This window comes from Malus domestica, chromosome 12, assembly GCF_042453785.1.
Source record: "Malus domestica chromosome 12, GDT2T_hap1".
NCBI classification, from domain to species: domain Eukaryota; kingdom Viridiplantae; phylum Streptophyta; class Magnoliopsida; order Rosales; family Rosaceae; genus Malus; species Malus domestica.
The window spans coordinates 22,793,667-22,815,553 of NC_091672.1; the positions used below are offsets into that span (position 1 = coordinate 22,793,667).

A 21,887-nucleotide genomic window follows, 5' to 3' on the forward strand; every position below is an offset into this window, starting at 1 on the left:
CCTAGACCAGCAAGTCATGGCTGGGGGCAGCCGAGAGCTGCACTACCCCAACAAAGGCAAATTCAGGAAGAAGTAGAGAGACTCTTGACCAAGCGATTGCATGATTTCCAACGCAACGAGGTCACCAACGAGGCACTACGACGGAACATGACCAACATAAGTAGTCACCCTTCACGGACGAGATCGAGCAGGCAGAGCCTCCACGAGAGTTCAGCATGCCACATTTCACATCTTTCAAAGGGGATGAAGACCCGGAGAGACACTTAAAGCGCTACCGAAGCGCAATGATCCTTTATCGAAACAACGATGAGCTCATGTGCAAGATATTCGCCACCACTCTACAAGGCGAGGCGCAAGATTGGTTCTACACCCTGCCGCCACAATCCATCCGGGATTTCTACGAACTTTCTTTGGTTTTCACCAAAGAATATTCATCCAATCGCTCAATCAAAAAGAAGTCTGATCATTTGTTCAACGTCAAGAAGAACCTAAAGGAGTCGCTTCGCGACTATGTGAGGAGGTTCAAAGTAGAGAAGGCAAAAATAGTCGGATGCAACGACTCGATAGCTAGAGCAGCCTTCCAAAAAGGACTTCCAGCAGACCACCCGCTATTCGAAAAATTGATCATGAAAGAAGATCTAACTCTGGCAGACTCTTTTGCTTTGGCAGAGAAGTATGCACTTTGGGATGAGGCTCGCCAATGCACATTCAAGGACTTGAAGAAGTACCTGACATCACCTCCCTAGAAGCAGCGGAGGACTTATTCACATGTTTGACGTTATCTAAAGTAGCAATAAGCTCTACCATCATGCGAGAAGAGATGGGGGCCCGACTACCTGTATTCCACCGTTACCTGTATTCTACAGTTCAAAAGCTCTCATCGATGTTATTAAAAATTCAAAAGTTAACTTTGGCGATAGTTGTTGCAACCTAGAAACACAAATTTTACTTTCAAACGCATGCAATCATCTTAATGACGTACTATTCTGCCCAATCCAGACGCGCGACGATAAAGGCGTAGACCCTGGCGGATGTAAAGTTTTCTGACGAACGTAACACTGGAAAGACACACTTGAAAGCAAGTTTTGTCCTCGTCACCCTGAAGGATTCTACATAGGAGCAACATGTAACGGCAGTTGAGTACCATTTCTTGCTGCGCATCACACGGCCCTAGCCGACCCTTGCTCAATGATTCAACTCTAGAGTGGCCCAATACCGGCAGTTGAGCATCTCCTGTTGCATATGACATGGCCCCATCTCCACAGCTCCCTACTGCGCCTTCACGCCGAGCCTAGGTGACGCAACAGAACGGCCCAACGATGCCTCAGAAGTAGCCGAGCACACTCTAGCTGCGCCTACTCCACCTGATGGAGACTTTTGGCATTTGCATGTCGACGGCGCAGAAAAGCCTTCATCACTGCCGGCAGAGAAGGCTCAAAAAAGATGGATCCCATCTGGGAAGGTCCGTACAAGATCAGCAGAGTAGGGGGCAAGAGTAATTACACCCTCACCACCATGAAGCGGCAAAAAGATTGAAAAAAAAATGGATGGCCTACAATCTGAAGAAGTACCATGTGTGACCTCCCGCTACATCAAAACCCGAAGACTCAATAAGCTCGACGGGCACCACCTCACAAGCTGAGGACTATCCAGTTGTTATGCAGTTCCTACCTTACAGCTAAAGTTCTCGTTCGTTTCACTCGTTTTTCAATGAGGAATTTAGAAGTAATCACAACTTGGCTTGGCTGCATGCTTACAACAACTAATCACTCTTGCACTTCAAAAGAAGACTGCACCCTTTTTAGGGACTTATCGCAGGAATTGCGCCCCCCGAGGGACCAACCATGCTCTCCAGTGCGAGAGGGTAAACCAATTCTCCGACACCCATATGGGTCAGCTCTCCAAGACGGGAGGATAAACTTTACACTCCGAATATCCAGACGTGGATGAGCCTGGCTGCCCTAGTATAACTAGATGCACGATGGCTTGCGCCGGGATTCCTAGAAGTAGCCGCAATGGTCTTTTTCAAGGTTTAGCTAACTGAAGGATTTTGGGTCTCTTGGCCTAATCCGTGGGGAACCGGGCCCTAGAGACGGAGAGGGCACATTACGCAGTACATCCGATGGGCGGCTGCCCTGGAATCCTAAAGCTGCTACTGAGTGCACTAAGGTAGCCTACGGATTCCGGAAGACTGCCTACGGCTTGCCCTTCGAGCAGTGAAGCCGCACTAGACTTATACAACCGCACATTCTTGTGAAAGGTTAGACAAGCTAGCGCGCATATACGAAGTTTTATCCACTGCCGACATGCTACGTAGTCGATAAGCTTCACCTCTGCCAAGCGCGGAATAACCTACACCAAGTCCTAAAGTGTTGTGATACTTGCTACGCAACCTACGGAATTGAAGAAAGTCAAAGTTAACAACCTAGTGGTTACGCGGACTTGTCTGCTTCTGTAAGTAAGGCATCTGGCTGCCAACCTTATGACTAATAACTTTGCAAAGTTCTACACCAACACCTACGGCTGCATAGGCTACGCGAGTTTGTCTGCTTATAAAAAAGTAGCATGCCTGCCACTGGTCTATCAAGTCTAAAGGTTAGGGCATGAACAAAAGAAGTGAAGATGAAGAAAAACGAAGGAAAACATGTTTATAAACAACTAGCAAAGGTTGAAGGAGTTCAAGCAAAACAAAAGCTACAAGGAAAAACAAAGAAAATCCTAAAGGCTACCTAAAATACTACACTACAGCAGCTTGGACATTCCACGACTACTCGGTCGCCACACCTTCAACAGCCGTAACGCTCTTAGCAGCGGCATCATCCGGCGCTTCACCCCCGGCTGCCCCAGTCTGGGCACTAACTTCTCCAACTACTTCACCAATGGAAGCCTTAAAAGTAAAAGCAAGCAAGTCTTCCGGAGAAATAGAGAAGCTCATCCACTCTTTTCTTAGCATAAGTAGCGAAACGAAGCTCAGAAATTGCAAGCTTAAGATCTTGAATCTGAGGCGAATCAATCTCAGCAGCAAAGGGAGCAGGCTTTGGCGCCACTTTAGCAGCAGAGTCCACCTTACCACTCTTCATAATAGCAAGTCTCTACAAAGGTGAACCGGACTTGGCTCCCAAAGAACGTCCTGGTACAGACTTCGGCACTGGGGGCATGATAAAACCTTTACGCTGAGTAATCTTATCCACAATTGTACTAGCCATTCTCAACATGGAAGACGCCACATGCTCAGATCTAGCAGCCTTACATTTCTTCCCATTGGAAAATCATGTCAATCACATACCTCTCGGTAGCAAGCGGACCCTCATGAGCAGCAGAAGAAGTCTTCAGTTTTTTCTTAACTGGCATCTCATGAGCAGGCGGGGAAGATCTCTTCTTTCCATCTTCATTCATAGTAAGCTCCACGACAGCGATCAGACGAGCCAATGCATCCGCCTTGATCCTCTTTACCTCATCTTTCTGGAGCAGCCCACCTTTCTTTCGGCAAAGAGGACTAAGCAGCCAACGACATTCATGGTACTCAGCAGGGGAGCTCAACCCAGCATTCCAACATGTAGGAGGCCTGCATGCCCAACATTCCAGCAGCCCATGAGACCCGCAATCTCCTTATTTCTCTCAATCACCAGCCTGGCCCGAGTCAGGTCCAAGAGCCCAAAGGACATGAGCCATGCGGCTCGCCTAGCACTGCGCCCTAGCGCCACAATCCGCGACCCTAGTTGCACAAGCTGCCTTTTGGCTCAAGCCAAGCCAAGCTGCCCAAGCAGTGGTCCCTGCCACAACATCTCCTCGGCCCATGCCGAGCCAACTCCTGGCCTCTGCCAGCCGATGTGCCGCACCACCCCGACGGCTGCCCCGCAATAGCACTATCCAAGAATAAGGCAAGAAAAATTAAATTTTTCTTACATCGGTGCGACACGAAGAAGACGAAGAAAGCAACGAAAGACGGTCCTTTGCACGGGCAAGATGTAGAAGATTGCTAGAGGAGGGGGAACAAATATCCTCTAAGCTATCTCTCTCTTGTATGGTAGAATAAATTGCTCTCCAAAGTTGATTTAATAACCCACTTAAGGTGGACTTAAATAGGCTTTGAGAGAAATTTATTTCCCTTTCCTAGAAGGATCTAATTTCCTATTAAAGAGAGAATCAACATCAAAATAGGAAGCAGTCTTAAGTTTCCTAAAGCAAGAAGATCTCTACACCTGCTGCCCTTTTTTGCGAGCAGCCCAACAGGTGTGGGGGCATTTGTGGAGCCAAAAATATTCACTAGGCGACACGTGGACTTTTGGACAAAAGAGGACAAAAATACTCTCGAGGCATACCGGGTTTCCTACACGCGAGCAATAGAGAATCATTTTTTCAACCAAGTCAAAAGTGCCCAAAATAGGTATCAACTTAAAACCTAATTTATTCATATATTTCCCATTTCATTATTTAGCTAATCAATTAGCTAAATAATATACTTATTCCTTTCATATTTCATAAAATCATAATAATTGACTAATTAAGGGATTAATTACCTAATCAATCCCTTAATTGTCAATTTGAAACATCCACTCAAACCTAAAAACACAAAGAGGGCCGGCTATCCCATTGAAAAACCTAATCCATTACCTTTTTTCTACCTTTTCCCACCATTTCTTCCTTTTTATTAGCCAATTATACAAAAAACCTCCAAAACATTCATTTTATGTTTAATAGCCAAATAAATTGGCTAATTAAACCTAAAAACCCTAGCCACCTCCTATCCCTATAAATATACTCCCATTCTCACCAAAAAGCTAATTCCAACACTTTGGCAAAAATCCCAAAATTCTCTAAACACTCTTTCTCTCTAAATTCTAACTTTGGCATCGGAGGTTCTTCGGCCAAAGCCCCCCCCCCCCATTCATCGTGGGCGCGTGAGGCTCTTGGCCTTAACCTAAGGTGTTAATTGTTTTGTAGGTGCAAAATCGTCCAAGATCGAGGAGGAAGAAATTTTCATCCACAAATATCACCCGACAAGAAGGCACCCTTTGGTGGCATGCCCACGTTTCGTGGCTCCGCGCAACCGTCCACGGCGCACTCATAATCCACCCGAAAGCTGGTCCATCCTTCCACTTCCTCAAGCCCACCGAAGAAGTTCCCATCTTATTAGGTAATTAACGATCAATACCATTCAACATAGTTAACATTCATCATGATACGCACTTAAACAATAATTTTTGTGACATTATAAAATATGTTTGATGGAATTGCAGGAGAGTGATACAATGGTAATGTTGTTGACATTGAGGAAGAAGGCTTGGCTACCGGAATTGCTCCTAATAGTTCAAATGCTTACACTATAAATGGACTTCCTGGTGATATATACGATTGCTCTCAAAATCGTATGTAACCATGCATGCATGGACGTACATTTGTTTATTTTTATATATTACTTATGAATGATGAATATTAACAGTTTAGCATCAATTTATCAGAGACATATCAACTCAGTGTGGTGAGAGGAGATACCTACCTCCTACGCCTAATCAATGTTGCACTAAATAACCAACTCTTCTTCAAGATAGCCAATCACAACATGACAGTTGTCGCCATCGACGCCACTTACATGGCCGCCACTCCATATGTCACCGACGTGGTGGTTACTGGACCTGGTCAAACCACTGACGTTCTTGTCAACTTCAATCAACCTATCAGATCTTATTACATGGCCGCCACTCCGTATGCTAGTGCAAACATCGACTTTGATAACACGACCACCAGAGGCATCATCGTCTACAAGAATTCCAAGTCATCAACCCCCATTATGCCGGCCTTGCCCAACCCTCACGACACGTCGTTGGCCCACAAGTTCTATACTAATCTCACTTGCCTCATCGGCGGGCCCCAATGGGTCCCGGTCCCACTTCAAGTGGACAAGCACATGTTCATGACAATCGGCGTGAACTTAGAAATGTGTCCAAAAAATGCCACATGTCAAGGCCCACTCTTTAGCCGATTGTCTGCTAGCATGAACAACGAGTCATTCGTGCTTCCAAGCAATACGTCAATGATGGAAGCACATTTTAACAACGTGAGTGGGGTTTACACCAGAGATTTTCCTGACGAGCCTTCGGTAAAGTTTGATTACACAGACACGAATGTCAGCTTCGACCTGTCGCTAATATACGCACCAAAATCTACCAAGGTCAAGACACTAAAGTTCAATTTGACGGTAGAGATCGTGCTTCAAAACACAGCATTTTTGGCGATCGAGAACCATCCTATCCATCTCCACGGCTTCAATTTTCACGTGTTAGCACAAGGATTTGGTAACTACGACCCGATTAATGACCCCAAAAAATTCAACTTCGTTAATTCGCAAATTCGTAACACAATTGGTGTGCCGGTCGAAGGATGGGCTGTGATTAGGTTTCAAGCAAATAATCCAGGTTAGTTTTTTAATCACCTCATCAATTAAATGTCTTATGTTTAGTTATATTATTAAAAATTAATGTTTGGTTATTTGTTCTAAACAATTGTCTTAGGAATTTGGTACATGCACTGTCATTTGGACATTCATCTGTCATGGGGGCTAGGCTTGGCTTTTGAGGTTGAAAATGGACCTACTGCAGAATCTACTTTGCCTTCGCCACCACTTGATCTGCCCAAATGTTAGAAGTTGTTTGGAAGAGACCTCAAAATATTGTTTCGTTTTTTGTACTCTTTGATTTGTAATATCGTGGTCAATTTCATTCTTTTGGTTAGAAATCAATAACTTTGTAATAAAATTAGTCACAAATGTTATAAGTTGGTCATCATTGTTCGACTAAAATCACAATAGATTGTTTGATTACTAATATTTGAAGTGTCCTAATTTATTCAACGAATGACTTGACATCCTTTTGTTTACTTAATCGCGTTACCTCTGACGTCATTTTTTTTTCTATAAGTAAAATTATCATATATAATAGTATTCTTGTTTATTTGTACGTGAAAAGTCTCATATTCGACTCACATGAATGACAATGAAGTTTAATATTTGGATTAAGTCTACTACCTAGTTATATCTGACTCATTGGTTTGTCTATTTTAGCTAACCAAGAGAAATGAATACTAGTATAAAAAATGGGTCATTTTGGTTCCAATCCCCAATCAACCTAATTGTTAGACTAAAACCTTGTTTGTTTAAATAATTTGATCAAGGTCATTCGCATCATTTAAGAGATTTAACTCATGCATTTATGCATTTAATGTCCCACAAATTATGAAATTTAAACAAATTTAAATAATATTTTTAAAATATAATCAATACTTAAAAATCAATTTTAGAGTAATATTGTTCTTCACAAAAATTATAGCAAAAAATAATGTACCCACATAATTATTAACATATTTTGAAAAATAAATATTGATATATTTTAAAACATAAAATAAATACATATAATTAGGATGGGTACATTTAGCAAAATTAAAAATGGGTACAAATAAATGAAAAAATGTGGGTACAAATACAAATAAGGCCTTGTTTGGTACGTTGGATAACACATCGGATAGGACTAATAATACGGAGTACGGTGTTTGGCATCCGTTTGTATTAAATAACCACCGGATTAAATAATCCGGGCCCACCTCCTTTATACGGTAAACACCCGTTTCCTTATCCCCTCTAAAAGCACGGGACAATTTAGTCGGAACGCACTCTCGCTCTCTCATTCTCTTGAGAACGCACTCTCGCTCTCTCCTTCCTCTCCAGACGCACCGTTCCCAGGTTTGTATTCTCATTCTTCTTCTTCTTCTTCCCAGGTTCCGCCCCTCCCTCTGGTCTTCCCCCTCCTTCTCTTTTTTCTTGCAATTTTCTTTCAATTGTTTGAATCTAGTTATTGTTTTCTCTGTAATTATGCAATTGATTATGTAATTTTGTGTTTTAATTAGAATTTTCGAATTTTAGGGTTTGTTGATGGGGTCGAATTAGGGTTTGTTGGGATTGAATTTTGGCACGAGAATTGTGCTAAAAAATGAGCTGCTTCCGTATCATTGTTCTGCAAATTCTTATGTGGGTTTTCTTTGATTTGAGATTTGGTTAGTGGGATTTCGTTGAATTTTCAAGATTTTGTCTTTCAATTTTTTGTTGAGTGACTGATGCATGGTGAAAGTTTGCTTTGATTTAGCTGTTTTGTGTTTATTGTTGATATGATGATGTTAAAATAATTGAGTAATTAAAGGAGTGGTCAAACGTTAATGGTAAAAAAATTGCTCAGATGAACAAGATTAGTAATGGGCAAATGGGATATTATATAAAATTTGTGCAGATGATTAACTCTAAAGGTTACTCTGTACTTGATGGGCAAGAACTGAAGGTTACTCTGTACTTGATGGGCAAGCTACAAGATTGTCAAGGGCGGTTAAATAGAAGAAGAGATAATGTGGGCCGAAAGGAAGTGATTAAAGTGTGTTATATGGTATCTATTTACATGTTAGAGTCGTTAGACTGCATATGTTGGGGACTTCATATGTTATATGGAATATCGTGTATTTGATGCTTGTACAAAATTGTTGTGTTTTGTGTGGTAGTATTTTCTCATAAGTTTTATATGTTAACTGAGAATAACATACTGTCTTGGTTCATTTTTCTGTTTGTAACTGAAGCTTTAAGTGGTGGGACTAAGTAAATGAAATGCTGGCTAGTTTCACTTCAGTGGTGTGTTGATCCTTCCATGGCACTTACTTCAGTGGTTTGTAACAGAAGCTTTGTCTTCGTTTTGTTGTTTGTCTTGTTAGGCTTTCAAATCTTGTTCCTTTTAAGCTTTTTTAGTTATTTTATTCATTGCATTTATCAAATTTTAAGTGGGGTTGTCTAGGTTTTGTTAAATTTCTCTTATTGGTTGTTTGGACTTATGTTTGCGACATTAATGCATCTGGCCTTTATGATTGCAGGAAATATTTGTTTTGTTGATGCTCCCTGTGTTTGTTGGTGTTTAAGGAGAAAGCAAAGCAGAGGGAAGAGTTTGCAAAGCAGCAACATGCATATATTTTGGCTATCTAGACAAACTGTTTCTTAGTGAAACCAACTTGCATTTGTATATTTTATGAACTTGGATATGTGGTTAGATTAATCTATATAACGTAATGACTTGTAGTTTTTTTTTGTGAACCTTCTTTTATGTTATTGGAAAATATTTTGAATTTGATGTATGGAATTTACTATTTATCATTGTTATTTGAAAATTTGTGTGGTTTTCAATACGTATAAATATGAGAAAAGTTCATTAAACAAACAAAGATTTGTCATTTTTTTTTTCCTTGTCCTATCCGGCTCAGTACCAAACACAGTATAAATAATACGGTCATTAGTCCGATACTGCACCAAACGCCTGACTAATTTAGTCAGTACTATCCGATGGCTATTTATCCTATCCGACAGAAATAGTCAATACAGTCCGAGCTGCTAAACGAGGCCTAAAAGTTTCAAAAATATGGGCACAAAAAAAAATATATGGGTACAAATTAAAACTAAAAAGAAAATTGGTACAAATTAAAAGAAGGGTTGCAAATTAAAAATGGGTACAAACTAAAAATAAAAATATATAATAAAAAATTTAGCCATAATTATAAATATACCAAATGTTGTTGTAGGCCTATTTGACTGAACTGTATTTAGGACTAGAGAGGGAGAGAGGTCGGTGATAAGAGAGAGAAAAGAGAGAGATTTAATTGTGAGATGTATATTGTATCACCTCATTGTGTCTTTATTTATCGTAGAAAGATATGTTAAATCCTTATAGGATTACAACTCTAATAGGATATTAAGTACTAAAGGGAGTATTCCAAGATATCCCTAGATACACTAGGATTTACACAATCACATTCCTATTCTAACTATGACTGCAACACTCCCCCTTGAGTATGTAAATACTCAAACAAAACATCGCATCAGATCTTCAGCAGTTGAGGTAGACAGTTGATGAAGTCGGCGGCATAACGGGCGAATGCGAGTCTCAAATTTAAAGAAATTATGCATTGGTAGTAAAACTTACAAAACCTCGCTATGGTAAAACCTAAGACAGGTGAAAACCCATAGACTAAGGAGAAAAATGAGAAGTATGCATAATGTCTAAAACAAATGTTAAACAAGACAAAAATAGTGAACTTAACGGAGTATGATCATCCCATGATGGGTGCCTCATTAAAACCTTGTTAGGTAGCAAAAATCTAGTGGGAAAATTGTTCTTAATCGTAGGAAAAAGAGTACATAAAGATCAAGTGAGTATGCTTCAGGATACTTCACTGAGTTAGACATAACTTCCAAATAAGAGAACTACAAGCAATTCAACTCAGATAATTATGAGCTTCTAAAAAGTAGACTTGGGCAATGACTTGGTAAAGAGATCAGCCAGGTTATCCTGGGAACAGATTTGCTTGACTTCAATGTTCTGATGTTGTTATTCCTGGTGAGAATAAAAGAACTTAGGCACTATGTGTTTGGTGTTGTCTCCCATGATGTATCCCTTCTTTAATTCCTCGATACATGCTGCATTGTCTTCAAATATCGTCGTAGGAAGGTCAACAACGGTAGTAAAACCACTAGTGCTTCAAATATGTTCCATGACTGCTCTCAACCAAAAGTACTCACACGATGCTTCATGCATGGCTAAAATCTCAGCATGGTTCGAAGAAGTCGCAACTAGCGTTTGCTTGATAAACCTCCAAGATATAGCGGTGTCTCCAACGATAAAGACATAGCCCGTTTGAGAACGTGCCATATATGGGTCAGACAGATATCCAGCATCTGCGTAACTAACAAGGTGAGAATCAACTCGAAGACCGAGGGGGTGGCAGCTAATCTTAAGGATTCGTGGGTGTAAAACAAACACAAATTCGTCGTACCCTTGAGGTAGTGAAAAGCATGTAGGTGCATTGTTGTATCTAGCCAAAAGATTAACAACGAATGAGATGTTAGGTCTAGTGCATTGAGCCAAGTACAATAAAGCACCAATTGCACTTAGGTATGGAACTTCAGGCTCCAAAATCTCTTCCTTATCCTTCTTGGGACAGAAGGGATCTCATTTAGCATCTAGAGTCTGAATGACCATAAGAGTACTCGAAGGCTTCGATTTATCTTTATTAAAACGTCGCAACACCTTTTGGATGTAGTTCGATCGATGTACTAGGATTTCATTCGAACAATGCTCGATCTTTAGGCTGAGACAATATCGAGTTTTCCCAAGATCTTTCATCTCAAATTATGATTTCAAGTGAACAATAATTTCCTCAAGCTCTGAGAGAGTTCCGATGATGCTCATGTCGTCAACATAAACTACAACGATCACAAATCTGGAATGTAACTTCTTTATGAACACGCATGGGCATAGTTCGTTGTTCATATAACCTTAACTTGTCAAATATTTACACAGACGGTTATATCACATCCGCCCGGATTGTTTCAATCCGTAGAGTGATCTCCTTAATCTAATAGAGAGAGTGTTCCATGGTCTAGAACTATTTGAACCAGTCAATGGAAGTCCTTATGGAACTTTCATGTAGATTTCTGTATCTAGATCCCCATAAAGATACACGGTTACCACGTCCATAAGCTGCATATTTAGTTTTTCGAAAACTACCAAATTGATAAAGTAGCGGAAGATTATGATGTCTATTACTAGGAATACGTTTCTTCGTAATCAATCCCAGGGTGTTAAGAGAAGCCTTGCACTACGATGCGTGTTTTGTATCGCATTATTTCATATTTCTCATCACGCTTCATCATGAAAACCCACTTGTAGGCCATGGGCTTCACATGTGGTGGAATAGAAGCTTCAGGCCCAAACACCTTACGTTTCGCAAACGAATCGAGTTTAACCTAGATTGCTTATTTCCAATATGACCAATCTGTTCTACATCGGCATTCATCGATGGAACATGGTTCAATGTCATCGCTAAACATGATGTCAGTAGCTACTATGTACGCAAATGCATCGTCGACGATCATCTCATTCTGATTTCAAACCTCATCCAATATTGCGTAGTGGACCGAAATCTCGCGATTCTCGAGAGGTCGAGTTGTCTCATTTAAGACATCACCGTAATCTAGAATAACCTCATGCGTTGGAACAAATGAGTGAGTGATGGTCGAATTCAGACTAGGGTAACTAGTTTGTGTTCTTTTTCTCTTCCGGGGTTGTGAATCATTTGAACCAGGGGGTCTGCCATTCTTTAGGGTAAGAGCAGATGATTGGCTAACCACCAATATACCAGGCTGCGTAGAAGGTGCGGTCGCCCCACCCTCGAGGATAATTCGACCTTCCCATGTGGTATTACAGCGTACTCTAGGTACGTCTATCCTTGCAGGTGCATTTACAACATGTATATGTGGTTTCGTCACCTTTGCTAGATCGGTAAAAACATCCGACATACTTTGAGCAATGCTCTAAAGATCTAGAATACATCGCACTTCAGTTTCAGACTGGGCAGTGCGGGGATCAAAATGAGACAAAGCATACCACTACAATTCGTAGAGGTCTACAGGAACGTTAGCATTCTTATCTCCCCCTAACGATGAGAAGACTGTCTCATCAAAGTGACAATCCACAAAACGTGCGGTAAAGAGATCTTCTATCAAGGCCTCTAAGTAGCGAATAATTGATGGGGAATCATAACCGACATAGATTCTCATTCTTCTATGATGACCCATTTTGGTACGTCTCGGCAACGTTATTGGCACATAGACTACGTACCCAAACACACATAAATATGAGACGTCCGGCTCGTATCCAGTAACCAACTATAATGGTGAATAAAGCTGGGTAGTGGTGGGCCTCAGGCGGACCAACATAACTGCATGTAATATTGTATAGCCCCAAGCAGATACCGGTAATTTGGTTCACATAACCAAAGTTTGAGTTATCAATTGAATGCGCTTTATGAAAGCTTCTGCCAAGCCATTTTGGGTGTGAACATGAGGTACAAGATGTTTGACTTCAATCCCAACGACATGCAATAGTTATAAAAAGTATGTGATGTAAACCTTCCAACAATATCCAGTCAAATCGACTTGATCAGATAATCAGGGTGGTGAGCCCTAAACTTAATAATTTGTGCTAGGAGTTTCGCAAATGCAGTGTTGCATGTAGACAATAAGCATACATGTGACCAATGTGTCGATGCATCAACCAACACCATAAAGTATCTAAATGGTTTGCATGTTGGTTGGATAAGTCCACAAATATCCCCTTGAATCCTTTGAAGAAAATTAAGAGGGTTGTGAATAATCTTTGTAATTGAGGGTTGAGTATTCGACTTCCCCAAAGAACAAGCTTTGCATGGCGGGAATCCAACATAGGGAGGCAAATGATGCCCATGTGATGATTTGAGGATACAACGCATCATATCATGTCTGGAATGTCCCATACGATCATGCCAAAGCAGCAAAGTGCTTTGGAACCCAAGCTCACAGCCGGCCACATGGTGGGTCTCTACGTCGCGAATGGTTTTGATGTACAACCCACTCGGGAGATGTTCCAGCTTCTCATGAATACGCTTCTGGCCATACTCATAAGAAATGATACAAAAAAATTTAGAACCATTTTTTTAGTGGTTTCAACATTATATTAATTATCTCGAATGTCTTTAAAACTCAATAACATTCTTCCAGAACGTGGAGAATAGAGAGCCTCTTTAATGGTTAAGACAGTACCATTATACGACATTATACGGGTCTTTCCGTATCCTTCAATCAGGTTGGATGAGCATGAGAGGGTTGTCAGAGGTGCTTTCTTAGGTACGAAGTTAGTAAAATAGTGTCGCTCACACAATATGGTATGTGTAGTAGCACTATTAGCCAGACAACTAACTTCCTCACTAGTTATACCTAGAAATAAATTAATTGAATTGGTCACATGCATAAATATAATTTCATTCATTCAATTAATCAATCGAGAAATAATATCCACAAAATAATTATCCATAATTCAAAACAAACCAAAACCAAACAATTTATTCCAAATACTTAGAAAAATTGTCCAAAAATTAAACCATAAACCTAAAAAATTGGAGGGGTTTCGATCACTCCTAGTAAGTTCGGCCACTCCTAGTGGGTTCGGCCACTAGGGGTAAAAACACCTTAAAAACATATCTAGAAGAATAAAACTTATTCGTCCATAAGAGTTGATGCCTCTTGAAAATCGGATATCTCCATGAATGTAGTAGCATCTTCGGGATGTTCCACATTGCCAAAGTTAGACTCATAACGGGAATGATAGTTGGCAATAGCCTTAGGGGTAGCTTTGCATACTCATGACCAATGATCCTTTGATCCATAGCGGTAGCACATGTCCATTTCAGTGGAAGTCAATTGAACGGTAGTTTTGCCCTTATTCTTAAAGTTTGGGGCCTTAGGTGCAAGGGGTTGACGCTTCTGCATCAAATTTCCTCCTTTGGGTGAGCATTGGCTCTGTTGACCTTGGGCCATTTGGGAATGATAGTTGGCAATAGCCTTAGGGGTAGCTTTGCATACTCATGACCAATGATCCTTTGATTCATAGCGGTAGCACATGTCCATTTCAGTGGAAGTCAATTGAACGGTAGTTTTGCCCTTATTCTTGAAGTTTGGGGCCTTAGGTGCAAGGGGTTGACGCTTCTGCATCAAATTTCCTCCTTTGGGTGAGCCTTGGCTCTGTTGACCTTGGGCCCTTGGGTGGGCTTGTTGTCCATTACCATGGCCACAATGATGTTTTCATCGTTTATGGTTGCTAGAATTGGTCGCATGCGCTTCAGGTGCAGCATTTGAGTCAGGGGGTCGAGCTTGATGATTTTTCATCAAAAGCTGGTTATACTTTTCAGTGAGAAGTAAAACAAAGATCAAATCTAAAAATTTGGTGAACTTTTGTGCCCTATATTATTGTTGTAGGACAATATTGGTGGCATGGAAGGTCGAATAGGTATTCTCCAAGAGATCTGCATCTGTTAAGCCCACTTTACAAAACTTAAACAATGATCGGATTATACAAACTTCAGAGTTGTATTTCTTCACAAACTTAAAGTCTTGGAAGTGTAGATGCTGCTAGTCATGTTTTGCTTCAGGCAAGTAAATGTCTTTCGGGTGATCGAAACAATCGGCCAGAGCAAGCTAGAGGATGCATAGGTCCTCCTTAGTGTGATACTTGGTCTACAGTGCATCATTGATGTGTCTTTAAATAAAGATCATTGCAGTAGCTTTCTAAGCTTCATCTACGAGAGTGGAGTCGGTAGGTGCCTTGATGGTGGCTCTAATACCCTTTACAGTAAGATGAAGTTTCACATCTTGAACCCACTTCAAGTAGTTTCATCCATATACGTCCAGAGCGGTGAAATCGAGCTTGTTCAAGTTTGACATGTCCCTAAAACGAAAGGTACAACAAAATGTTGTTAGTCATATGGTAATCCATAGACATACATCGTAGAACATTCGGGTTCTATGGACATGTATTGGTTTTATTTTAACATGAAAGCTACAGGTTTCATGTGGTAAGTTTTGAATGAAAACTTCGGGTTTCAAAAGCACTAAATATGAAACTACATGTTCAATTTAGTTTTATGACCGATTAGTTCATAAAGGAAAGGTTCCTACAAGAACACATAATGCAATATGCTAATTTAAGTGTAGTGGATTTGAGTTGCTTCGGGAACTCAAGTGTGAGAGCTTCAAGACTGCGAAATGATGTCAACGGTTCAAAGTAGAAAAATAAATTATTGAATCGTTAATGTTCAAAAGTGATCTTCAGATTAATAATTTTGGATTAATTATCATATTAATAGATTGCAGGTCACTTTTAATTTTGGATTAATTATCGATCGTGGAAGCAAAATAACGACAGACGAGTCATGTTAACTTTGGTTGGTGATAAACCAAGTGATAATTAAATTAGATTTAATTAGCGTAAACCAAAGTACCCAAAAAAAAATTTGGGCATGATTTATACCAAAAATTGGCATTGGATAAAAAAATAACACGGCCTAGCCAAAAGTGGGCTGGTAATGATGCGGGGACAGGCCTTATAGCTATTAGGCCTCGAGGAGGGTTGCAGGCCTATGGGCCGTGTGGTCTGGATCGAGGCAAGTCAAGCCCTACAACATAAGATGCAGGCAAGTAGGCCTAGGGGTGGCGAGGCCTAGGGTTGGTGAAGCCCAGCAAGCAACACGAGCTTGCTACAGGGGGTATATGGCACGAGACAAAGCCCAGCAGCATAAGGTTGCTGGTAGGTTGGGCCGGGGACACATAGACAGGTCCAAGAAAAGCTGCATGCCTTCTTAGAAGTTAGGATGGGCTGCATGCCCGTGTAACCTTTCCAGGTTGAAGGCCTGGCGTGTCCGTGTAGGCGTAGCAAAGCCCAAAAGGCTGCTGCCATGGTCCAGACGTCGCAACGACGTCATCCTAGTGACGTGCTCCACGCGGCTAGGCTGTAGCCCAGCACGATGCTCAATGGTGGTGCCGTCGCAGCCATGCCGCATTAAATTCCCATTTTTTTTTCTGACTTTTCTAGGGTTTTAAGAACCCCTAAATTGTTTCTAATTTATTTATACACTTTGACTCACAAATTCCACATAGCAAAATAATTGCGTAATGCATGAAACATATATATATATATATATATATATATATATATTAACAAATATATGAATCATATACGATATATATCGGAAGGAAAATATAAATATAGAGGGTTCATGTATCATGAGGAATGTTTTCATGCTTCGTGGATGTTTCAAATATCTTACTTTATTTTAAGCGTACATGATTAACAGAAAACAAATAAAAGCCTTTGAATTTTGTAGAAGAAAACCTGCTCCTACGATCCTTCAGTTCCTTAGCTTCTGACAAGAGTGTGCTGATAACGTATTGTAGGCCTATTTGATTGAACTGTATTTAGGACTAGAAATAAAAAATTATTTTATTATTGAAATAATTAATGACATTTATTAAAATCTAAGGACCTTGATAAAAAATTAAAAAGGAATAAGGTTTTAATTAATGAAGTAGGGAAAATAGGAATGAGAACCTAATTTTTCCATAAAAATATTTCTTATTTCTCGTTTGCTAATACCAAATTAATTAATTAAGCTCTTTCTGGTAATCATATCGAACTCTAATTTTGTTGGCTTTTAATTAATTAATTTGGTTAAGTTTGTTTGTACCATACTTGACCAATCCCGAAACTACCGAGCACCGGCCAACGCTATACTGTCAAGGACCCAGAAGAGTTCCCCTCCGACCAGGAGGCCAATCACTACTCGACACGTGTCAAGATTAGAAGCCAATCAGAGCGCAGCACGTGTCGACATCAAGAACCAATCATAACATGACACATGTCAATGTGACAAAGCTACAAGTTTTTCTATAAATAGGGGTCATTCCCCCACAATATTGGCTAATGTTATTTTGTGTTAAATCATTCACAAGAACTCACTAAATTGAGAGCTTGATCCTTTGTACTTGTGTAAGCCCTTCACTACTAATAAGAACTCCTCTACTCCGTGGACGTAGCCAATCTGGGTGAACCACGTACATCGTGTGTTTGCTTCTCTGTCTCTATTCATTTACGTACTTATCCTCACTAGTGACGGAAGCAACCAAGCGAAGGTCACAAAACCTGACACTTTCTGTTGTACCAAAGTCTTCGCTGATTTTGTGCATCAACATTTGGCGCCGTCTGTGGGAAACGACACTTATTCCTACTCTCTTCAGCTGTGTCAAGCTGGTTTCTATCATTCGTACACTTTCTTTTGATCAGGCATCCCTCTCCAGCATGGGAAGCGAAGGAAGCCACAGCACACAGAATGACACCCCCCTTGCACATAGTGCGAAACAACGAAAGAAGGAAGGAAAACGAGTTCTTCTTCAAGCTAAAGTCGATGAGTTGGAAGCTCAGAACAACAAGATAGCAATGAGGAATGAGGTCCTCCAGGAGCAATATGAGAAGCTCTTCGAGACACTTCACGAAGCTAGGCAAGCTCAGACACGCGAGCTTGTTGCCCCCGTGGAAGTCAACCATCAACTGGGTGCCCTCCAACATGGAGGGTCACATGCATTCGACATAGATATCCCTGATAGGGAACAAATTACCCCTCGATTTGATAATCAACATGAGGCTTCTCTTAACCCAGTTGCTTCGACCCGAACCATGAGAAGCGGAGGGAGACACCTCTTTGCTGAAGGGGCAGAAGGATCGAAAGCCGTCTTTCGCGATTGTCGGGATTTCCTGAAGCAACGTCGAGAGAATTCCATCCATATAAGCTCAAAGATCAATGACCCAAGGATTTCTGAGAGACTCGGTCCCCTGCCACGGCCCGAGCCGGCCACCAACTTGGGGAAGGGGCAACAAGTCCTAGAGAGACATGAGGGTACAGGGGACTCAGAGGTGTTCCGACAGACATACCCTGGAAGCCAGTACAGCGAGTCCAGGGAAAAATCACATGCCCTTGATCAAACCTTCCTAATTCCAAGAGGAGATGGAGATTTACGAAAGAAAGCTCCAGTGGCACATAACTCCGCTCAGGACCCCCTTGTCCTACAACTTCTTGAGGAAGTAAACAAGTTGAAGGCTGAACGTCAGGCTGAAATACCTGACTGGAACCAACCCAGGCCTGGCCCTCTTACAAGGAGGATCCTCAACACCCCCCTTCAAGCAAAGACAAAGCAGAAGCTTGGCTTGCAACTTTATACTGGAAAAGAGGACCCGATTGAGCACCTTAACCTCTTTGAGTCTACCATGGCATACCGGATGCACACCGACGACGAGCGATGTCTTCTCTTCCCCTCCACCCTCTCTGGTGGAGCTCTAAATTGGTATTGTCGTCTTACACCTGAGACGGTAGACTCATTTGAGGAATTGAGGAAACTATTTGTTTCCCAACACATTTTCCAAACCGATCGCTTGCACTCTGCAGATGACTTGTACACTATCCGCCAGAAGCCAGACGAGTCATTACGTATGTATGCTGGCCGCTTCAGCCATGAATACTCCCGGTGTGCCGAGGCAGACGACAAGACTGCCCTCAAAGCCTTCACGGCAGGCCTACGTGATTGTTTCTTTAAATACATGATCAATGCCAATACTTGGAAGACTTACTCTGAGGTAATGGCGCAGGCTTATAACCATGCCTCCGCCGAGGCAAAGACATATCAGGAGAAACCCCCTACAACCATCATTTATCAACAAGTGGGAGGTGGAAGCCAGACTCACCTAAATGAGAAGACCTCGACTTCCCAAACAGCAGTGGCACCTCCCCATGCCTTGCATAATGCTTCACCGAATCAACAGACATATCAATTTCAAGGCAAGAGGAAGGATTTCCATCCTCACCACTCTCCTTTCAATAAAAAGAGTAAGGGACACTATCCCGATAACCAAGGGTATCGCCACAATAACGCTCGCCCCCAGGCAGTCAATGCAGTGGGTCAAACCCGCGTCAAGATACCCCCTACCCCAAGGTATGAGACATACACGCCCTTGAATGCCACATGCGCGGCCATTTACCCCAGCATAGCTCACCTGATACCAAAGCCAAAGCCGAGGCACCCAGATTACACGCCCCCGAATAACGCGAGCATGTTTTGTTGCTACCATGAGCATAACGGCCATGATAGCGAAAAATGTATCATCCTCCGTGATCGTATTGAAGCTTTGGCACGAGAAGGAAAAATTGATCAATTCCTTCTTCACCCTCAAAGGGATAACCGTAACCAACGCCAGGTGAATGTCATATATTCCATAAGCGGCGGCACACCCATATCTGAATCTTCCAATAGGGCCATGAAAAACAGTGAACGAATTCTGAGGCCTGGTCACCAAGTGTTTCACGTGGAAGACATCAGGGGAGGGAAGTATCAAAAGCCTAACTGGGATCCGATATGTTTCTACCCTGAGGAAGAAAGAGGCATCATCTACCCTCATAACGACCCATTGATCGTGGAGGCTCATATAGCCAACTTTGATGTTCGACGAATCCTCGTAGACACAGGGGCTTCGGTCAATATCATGTTTGCCGAAGCTTTCAGGGCACTCAGTGTAGCTGAACACTTGCTCGATCGCTCGATTTCTCCTCTGATAAGCTTCTCCGGTGATATCGTGCAACCCTTAGGGAGCATACATTTACCCTTTACTATTGGTACAGGCCCTTACACGGCTACCATTACCACTAACTTCCTAGTGGTTGATTGCCCAACGGCATACAATGTCATCTTTGGGCGCACAGGCATCAATGATCTCAAGGCTATGGTATCCACGCATATGCTGTTGATGAAATTTCCAACCCCCCATGGCAACGGCTACATCAGAGGAGATCAGCTTAGTGCACGATCATGTTACAACACTTCAGTTAAGCAACAACACTTGCCCGGACCCAAGGAAACCCTGTCTGTACATGACCAAGTCACAAAGACCAGCCTAGATGAAGCGACCTTGGATCTTCCTGATAGCAACAATCAACCCGATGATCCTCGAGATGACTCTTTCACCCAGCAAGCCCAACCTGCTGAAGAGTTGGAGAAGGTACCTATCTCAAGAGATCATCCAGACCGCATGGTGAAGATTGGCACTACTTTGTCACCACCCCTTCGGTTGTCGCTGATCTCTTTTTTGCAAGAGAACGCCGAGGTCTTCGCCTGGTCATACGAGGACATGCCAGGCATCTCTCCCAATGTCATCTGTCATCGTTTGAGTATTGACCCCAAGATCAAGCCGGTGAGACAGAAGCGAAGATCTTATGACGCTGAACGATACGAGGCAATGAAAGCAGAAGTTGAAAAACTCAAAGGCATAGGCTTTGTCCGCGAAGTCAATTACCCGACATGGGTAGCAAATGTGGTCCTTGTTAGGAAAAATCCGACCAAAGAAAGTCTTTCGCTTCAAAAGGTCTTGTGGAGGATGTGTGTTGACTACACCGACCTAAACAAAGGGTGTCCGAAAGATAGTTTCCCTCTTCCTCTTATTGACAGGCTTATAGACTCTACGGCAGGGTGTGAGCTCTTGAGCTTTATGGACGCTTATTCAGGATACAATCAAATCCTCATGAACCCCTCAGACCAAGAACACACGGCCTTCACTACTGACAGGGGACTATATTGCTATAAAGTCATGCCTTTCGGCCTAAAGAATGCAGGAGCAACTTATCAGAGACTGGTCAATTCAATGTTCGCCGAACAAATTGGGAAGAACATGGAAGTATACGTTGATGATATGCTAGTCAAAAGCAAACATGCTGACCAACACATCACCGACCTATCTGAAACTTTCACCATTCTAAAGAGGTATCAAATGAGGTTGAACCCCAACAAATGTGCCTTCGGCGTGGGCTCTGGCAAATTCTTAGGCTTCATGATTAGCCAACGAGGCATTGAAGCTAACCCTGAAAAGATCAAAGCAATCCTCGACATGAAAGAGCCAATAACTTCAAAAGACATCCAAAGCCTTACTGGCAAGGTGGCAGCCTTAACCAGATTCATCTCTAAGGCCACAGACAGATGTGCTCCTTTCTTCAAAGCACTCAAGGGAAATAAGAAGTACATTACATGGACGGAGGAATGTGCCAAGGCATTCAGGAACCTCAAAGAGTACATGAGTAAAGCCCCTCTGCTCTCCAAACCAGAAGTTGGTGACACTCTCATCATCTATCTATCGGTTTCGGCTTCAGCAGTCAGTTCTGTTCTTATTCGAATGGACAGTGGTGTCGAACGGCCCGTCTACTACGCTAGCAAGGCCCTACAAGATGCGGAGACACGATACTCCAACATTGAGAAATTAGCTCTAGCATTGGTCATGTCTGCTCGGAAACTTCGCCCTTATTTCCAAGCACACGCCATCATCGTGCTTACCAATCACCCTCTTCGACAGATACTCCAGAGTCCTGACACGTCTGGGCGAATGATCAAATGGGCGATAGCATTGGGT

The 21,887-nt window shown here is 42.0% G+C and overlaps 1 long non-coding RNA gene and 1 pseudogene across 1 annotated transcript; both read left to right on the forward strand.

The window, feature by feature from the left end:
* Nucleotides 1–3,569: 3,569 nt before the first annotated feature.
* Nucleotides 3,570–6,788, forward strand: LOC103450513 (laccase-7-like; annotated as a pseudogene).
* Nucleotides 6,789–7,708: 920 nt separating this feature from the next.
* Nucleotides 7,709–9,248, forward strand: LOC108174846 (uncharacterized). Its single transcript, XR_011573998.1, has 2 exons — nucleotides 7,709–7,770; nucleotides 8,902–9,248. It is a non-coding gene; the product is annotated as an uncharacterized lncRNA (long non-coding RNA).
* The last annotated feature ends 12,639 nt before the right edge of the window (nucleotides 9,249–21,887 follow it).